We start from the raw sequence: 7,645 nt of genomic DNA on the forward strand, positions 1-7,645 counted from the left end.
TCAAAAAACGGAGATTAAATCCAAACAACTGAGATTCAATCCAAACTGACATTAAATCCAAACAACTGAGATTAAATCCAAACAACTGAGATTAAATCCAAACTGAGATTAAAATCAAACAACTGAGATTAAATCCAAAAAACTGAGATTAAATACAAACAACTGGAATTAAACCCAAACTACTGAGGTTGAACCCAAACTACTGAGATTAAATCCAAAAAACTGAGATTAAGTCCAAACAACTGAGATTAAACCCAAACAACTGAGATTAAACCCAATCAACTCAGATTACATCCAAACAACTGAGATTAAGTCCAAACAACTGATATTAAACCCAAACTACTGAGATTAAATCCAAACAACTGAGATTAATTTCGAAAAACAGAGATTAAATCCAAACGGAGATTATACCCAAACAACTGAGAATAAATCCAAAAACCTGAGATTAATCCAAACAACGGAGATTAAATCCAAACAACTGAGATTAAATCCAAACAACTGAGATTAAACACAAACTGATATTGAACCCAAACTCAGATTAAACCAAAACCACTGAGATGAAACTCAAAAAACTGATATTAAAACCACAAAACTGAAATTAAATCCAAAAAACCGATATTAAATCCAAACAACTGAGATTAAATCCAAACAACTGAGATTCAATCCAAACTGACATTAAATACAAACAACTGAGATTAAATCCAAACAACTGAGAATAAATCCAAAAACCTGAGATTAATTCAAACAACGGAGATTAAATCCAAACAACTGAGATTAAATCCAAACAACTGAGATTAAACACAAACTGAAATTAAACCCAAATTGAGATTAAACCCAAACTACTGAGATTAAATCCAAACAACTGAGATTAAATCCAAACAACTGAGATTAAATCCAAACAACTGAGATTAAACCCAAACTACTGAGATTAAATCCAAACAACTGAGATTAAACACAAACTGATATTGAACCCAAACTGTGATTAAGCCAAAGCAACTCAGATGCAACCCAAACAAACTGATATTAAACGCAAACAACTGAGATTCAATCCAAACAGCTGAGATTATATCCAAACTGAGATTAAACCCAAACAACTGAGATTGAACGCAAACAACTGAGATTCAACCCAAACTGAAAGTGAACCCAAATTGAGATTAAATCCAAACAAATGATATTAAATGCAAACAACTGAGATTAAAACGCAAATAACTGGAATTATATCCAAAAAACGGATATTAAACCCAAACAACTGAGATTAAATCCAAACAACTGAGATTCAATCCAAACTGAGATGAAACCCAAACAACTGAGATTAAAAGCAAATAACTGAGATTAAATCAAAACAAACTGAGATTAAATCCAAACAACTGATATTAAACCGAAACAACTGAGATTGAACCCGAACAACTGAGATTAAATCAAAAAACGGAGATTAAAACCAAACAACTGAGATTAAATCCAAACAACTGAGATTAAATCCAAACAACTGAGCTTAAACACAAAATGAAATTAAACCCAAATGGAGATTAAACCCAAACTACTGAGATTAAATCCAAACAACTGAGATTAAATCCAAACTGACAATAAATCCAAACAACTGAGATTAAACACAAACTGATATTGAACCCAAACTGAGATTAAACCAAAACAACTGAGATTAAACCCAAACAACTGAGATTAAATCCAGACAAATGAGATTAAATCCAGACAACTGAGATTAAATCCAAAAAACTGAGATTAAATCCAAACAACTGAGATTAAACACAAACTGATATTGAACCCAAACTGAGATTAAACCAAAACAACTGAGATTAAACCCAAACAACTGAGATTAAATCCAGACAAATGAGATTAAATCCAAAAAACTGAGATTAAATCCAAACAACTGAGATTAAACACAAACTGATATTGAACCCAAACTGAGATTAAAGCAGAACAAATGAGATGAAACCCAAAATACTGATATTAAATCCAGAAAACTGATATTAAATCCAAACAACTGAGATTAAACCCAAAGAACTGAAATTAAATCCAAACAACTGAGATTGAATCCAAACTGTGATTCAACCCAAACAATTGAGATTAAATGCAAAAAACTGAGATTAAATCCAAACAACTGAGATTAAATCCAAACAACTGAGATTAAATCCAAACTGAAAGGAAACCCAAATTGAGATTAAATCCAGCAAATGATATCAAATGCAAACAACTGAGATTAAAACCCAAATAACTGAGATTAAAAGCAAATAACTGAGATTAAATCCAAACAAACTGAGATTAAATCCAAACAACTGATATTAAACCGAAACAACTGAGATTGAAGCCGAACAACTGAGATTAAATCAAAAAACGGAGATTAAATCCAAACAACTGAGATTCAATCCAAACTGACATTAAATCCAAACAACTGAGATTAAATCCAAACAACTGAGATTAAATCCAAACTGAGATTAAAATCAAACAACTGAGATTAAATCCAAAAAACTGAGATTAAATACAAACAACTGGAATTAAACCCAAACTAGTGAGGTTGAACCCAAACTGAGATTAAAATCAAACAACTGAGATTAAATCCAAACAACTGAGATTAAATCCAAACAACTGAGATTAAATCCAAACTGAAAGGAAACCCAAATTGAGATTAAATCCAGCAAATGATATCAAATGCAAACAACTGAGATTAAAACCCAAATAACTGAGATTAAAAGCAAATAACTGAGATTAAATCCAAACAAACTGAGATTAAATCCAAACAACTGATATTAAACCGAAACAACTGAGATTGAAGCCGAACAACTGAGATTAAATCAAAAAACGGAGATTAAATCCAAACAACTGAGATTCAATCCAAACTGACATTAAATCCAAACAACTGAGATTAAATCCAAACAACTGAGATTAAATCCAAACTGAGATTAAAATCAAACAACTGAGATTAAATCCAAAAAACTGAGATTAAATACAAACAACTGGAATTAAACCCAAACTACTGAGGTTGAACCCAAACTACTGAGATTAAATCCAAAAAACTGAGATTAAGTCCAAACAACTGAGATTAAACCCAAACAACTGAGATTAAACCCAATCAACTCAGATTACATCCAAACAACTGAGGTTAAGTCCAAACAACTGATATTAAACCCAAACTACTGAGATTAAATCCAAACAACTGAGATTAATTTCGAAAAACAGAGATTAAATCCAAACGGAGATTATACCCAAACAACTGAGAATAAATCCAAAAACCTGAGATTAATCCAAACAACGGAGATTAAATCCAAACAACTGAGATTAAATCCAAACAACTGAGATTAAACACAAACTGATATTGAACCCAAACTCAGATTAAACCAAAACCACTGAGATGAAACTAAAAAAACTGATATTAAAACCACAAAACTGAAATTAAATCCAAAAAACCGATATTAAATCCAAACAACTGAGATTAAATCCAAACAACTGAGATTCAATCCAAACTGACATTAAATACAAACAACTGAGATTAAATCCAAACAACTGAGAATAAATCCAAAAACCTGAGATTAATTCAAACAACGGAGATTAAATCCAAACAACTGAGATTATATCCAAACAACTGAGATTAAACACAAACTGAAATTAAACCCAAATTGAGATTAAACCCAAACTACTGAGATTAAATCCAAACAACTGAGATTAAATCCAAACAACTGAGATTAAATCCAAACAACTGAGATTAAACCCAAACTACTGAGATTAAATCCAAACAACTGAGATTAAACACAAACTGATATTGAACCCAAACTGTGATTAAGCCAAAGCAACTCAGATGCAACCCAAACAAACTGATATTAAACGCAAACAACTGAGATTCAATCCAAACAGCTGAGATTATATCCAAACTGAGATTAAACCCAAACAACTGAGATTGAACGCAAACAACTGAGATTCAACCCAAACTGAAAGTGAACCCAAATTGAGATTAAATCCAAACAAATGATATTAAATGCAAACAACTGAGATTAAAACGCAAATAACTGGAATTATATCCAAAAAACGGATATTAAACCCAAACAACTGAGATTAAATCCAAACAACTGAGATTCAATCCAAACTGAGATGAAACCCAAACAACTGAGATTAAAAGCAAATAACTGAGATTAAATCAAAACAAACTGAGATTAAATCCAAACAACTGATATTAAACCGAAACAACTGAGATTGAACCCGAACAACTGAGATTAAATCAAAAAACGGAGATTAAAACCAAACAACTGAGATTAAATCCAAACAACTGAGATTAAATCCAAACAACTGAGCTTAAACACAAAATGAAATTAAACCCAAATGGAGATTAAACCCAAACTACTGAGATTAAATCCAAACAACTGAGATTAAATCCAAACTGACAATAAATCCAAACAACTGAGATTAAACACAAACTGATATTGAACCCAAACTGAGATTAAACCAAAACAACTGAGATTAAACCCAAACAACTGAGATTAAATCCAGACAAATGAGATTAAATCCAGACAACTGAGATTAAATCCAAAAAACTGAGATTAAATCCAAACAACTGAGATTAAACACAAACTGATATTGAACCCAAACTGAGATTAAACCAAAACAACTGAGATTAAACCCAAACAACTGAGATTAAATCCAGACAAATGAGATTAAATCCAAAAAACTGAGATTAAATCCAAACAACTGAGATTAAACACAAACTGATATTGAACCCAAACTGAGATTAAAGCAGAACAAATGAGATGAAACCCAAAATACTGATATTAAATCCAGAAAACTGATATTAAATCCAAACAACTGAGATTAAACCCAAAGAACTGAAATTAAATCCAAACAACTGAGATTGAATCCAAACTGTGATTCAACCCAAACAATTGAGATTAAATGCAAAAAACTGAGATTAAATCCAAACAACTGAGATTAAATACAAACAACTGAGATTAAATCCAAACAACTGAGATTAAATCCAAACTGAAAGGAAACCCAAATTGAGATTAAATCCAGCAAATGATATCAAATGCAAACAACTGAGATTAAAACCCAAATAACTGAGATTAAAAGCAAATAACTGAGATTAAATCCAAACAAACTGAGATTAAATCCAAACAACTGATATTAAACCGAAACAACTGAGATTGAAGCCGAACAACTGAGATTAAATCAAAAAACGGAGATTAAATCCAAACAACTGAGATTCAATCCAAACTGACATTAAATCCAAACAACTGAGATTAAATCCAAACAACTGAGATTAAATCCAAACTGAGATTAAAATCAAACAACTGAGATTAAATCCAAAAAACTGAGATTAAATACAAACAACTGGAATTAAACCCAAACTACTGAGGTTGAACCCAAACTACTGAGATTAAATCCAAAAAACTGAGATTAAGTCCAAACAACTGAGATTAAACCCAAACAACTGAGATTAAACCCAATCAACTCAGATTACATCCAAACAACTGAGGTTAAGTCCAAACAACTGATATTAAACCCAAACTACTGAGATTAAATCCAAACAACTGAGATTAAACACAAACTGATATTGAACCCAAACTGTGATTAAGCCAAAGCAACTCAGATGCAACCCAAACAAACTGATATTAAACGCAAACAACTGAGATTCAATCCAAACAGCTGAGATTATATCCAAACTGAGATTAAACCCAAACAACTGAGATTGAACGCAAACAACTGAGATTCAACCCAAACTGAAAGTGAACCCAAATTGAGATTAAATCCAAACAAATGATATTAAATGCAAACAACTGAGATTAAAACGCAAATAACTGGAATTATATCCAAAAAACGGATATTAAACCCAAACAACTGAGATTAAATCCAAACAACTGAGATTCAATCCAAACTGAGATGAAACCCAAACAACTGAGATTAAAAGCAAATAACTGAGATTAAATCCAAACAAACTGAGATTAAATCCAAACAACTGATATTAAACCGAAACAACTGAGATTGAACCCGAACAACTGAGATTAAATAAAAAAACGGAGATTAAAACCAAACAACTGAGATTAAACCCAAACAACTGATATTAAATCCAAACAACTGAGATCAAACACAAACTGATATTGAACCCAAACTGAAATGAAACCAAAACAACTGAGATGAAACTCTAAAAACTGATATTAAAACCACAAAACTGAAATTAAATCCAAAAAACCGATATTAAATCGAAACAACTGAGATTAAATCCAAACAACTGAGATTCAATCCAAACTGACATTAAAGCCAAACAACTGAGATTAAACTCAAACAACTGAGATTAAATCCAAACTGAGATTAAACCCAAACAACTGAGATTAAATCCAAAAAACTGAGAATAAATACAAACTACTGGAATTAAACCCAAACTACTGAGATTGAACCCAAACTACTGAGATTAAATCCAAAAAACTGAGATTAAGTCCAAACAACTGAGATTAAACACAAACTGATATTGTACCCAAACTGAGATTAAACCAAAACCACTGAGATTAAACTCAAAAAACTGAATTTAAAACCACAACACTGAAATTAAATCCACAAAACCGATATTAAATCGAAACAACTGAGATTAAATCCAGACAACTGAGATTCAATCCAAACTGACACTATATCCTCAAAACTGAGCTTAAATCCAAACAACTGAGATTAAATCCAAACTGAGATTAAACCCAAACAACTGAGATTAAATCCAAAAAACTGAGATTAAATACAAACAACTGGAATTAAAACCAAACTACTGAGGTTGAACCCAAACTACTGAGATTAAATCCAAAAAACTGAGATTAAGTCCAAACAACTGAGATTAAACCCAAACAACTGAGATTAAAAACAATCAACTCAGATTACATCCAAACAACTGAGATTAAGTCCAAACAACTGATTTTAAACCCAAACTACTGAGATTAAGTCCAAACAACTGAGATTAATTCCGAAAAACAGAGATTAAATCCAAACGGAGATTACAACCATTGAGATGAAACTCAAAAAACTGATATTAAAACCACAAAACTGAAATTAAATCCAAAAAACCGATATTAAATCGAAACAACTGAGATTAAATCCAAACAACTGAGATTCAATCCAAACTGACATTAAATCCAAACAACTGAGATTAAACCCAAACAAATGAGATTAAATCCAAACAACTGAGATTGAATCCAAACTGTGATTCAACCCAAACAATTGAGATTAAATGCAAAAAACTGAGATTAAATCCAAACAACTGAGATTAAATCCAAACAACTGAGATTAAATCCAAACAACTGAGATTAAATCCAAACTGAAAGGAAACCCAAATTGAGATTAAATCCAGCAAATGATATCAAATGCAAACAACTGAGATTAAAACCCAAATAACTGAGATTAAAAGCAAATAACTGAGATTAAATCCAAACAAACTGAGATTAAATCCAAACAACTGATATTAAACCGAAACAACTGAGATTGAAGCCGAACAACTGAGATTAAATCAAAAAACGGAGATTAAATCCAAACAACTGAGATTCAATCCAAACTGACATTAAATCCAAACAACTGAGATTAAATCCAAACAACTGAGATTAAATCCAAACTGAGATTAAAATCAAACAACTGAGATTAAATCCAAAAAACTGAGATTAAATACAAACAA

Source organism: Mustelus asterias, unplaced genomic scaffold, assembly GCF_964213995.1.
Source record: "Mustelus asterias unplaced genomic scaffold, sMusAst1.hap1.1 HAP1_SCAFFOLD_64, whole genome shotgun sequence".
Taxonomy (NCBI): domain Eukaryota; kingdom Metazoa; phylum Chordata; class Chondrichthyes; order Carcharhiniformes; family Triakidae; genus Mustelus; species Mustelus asterias.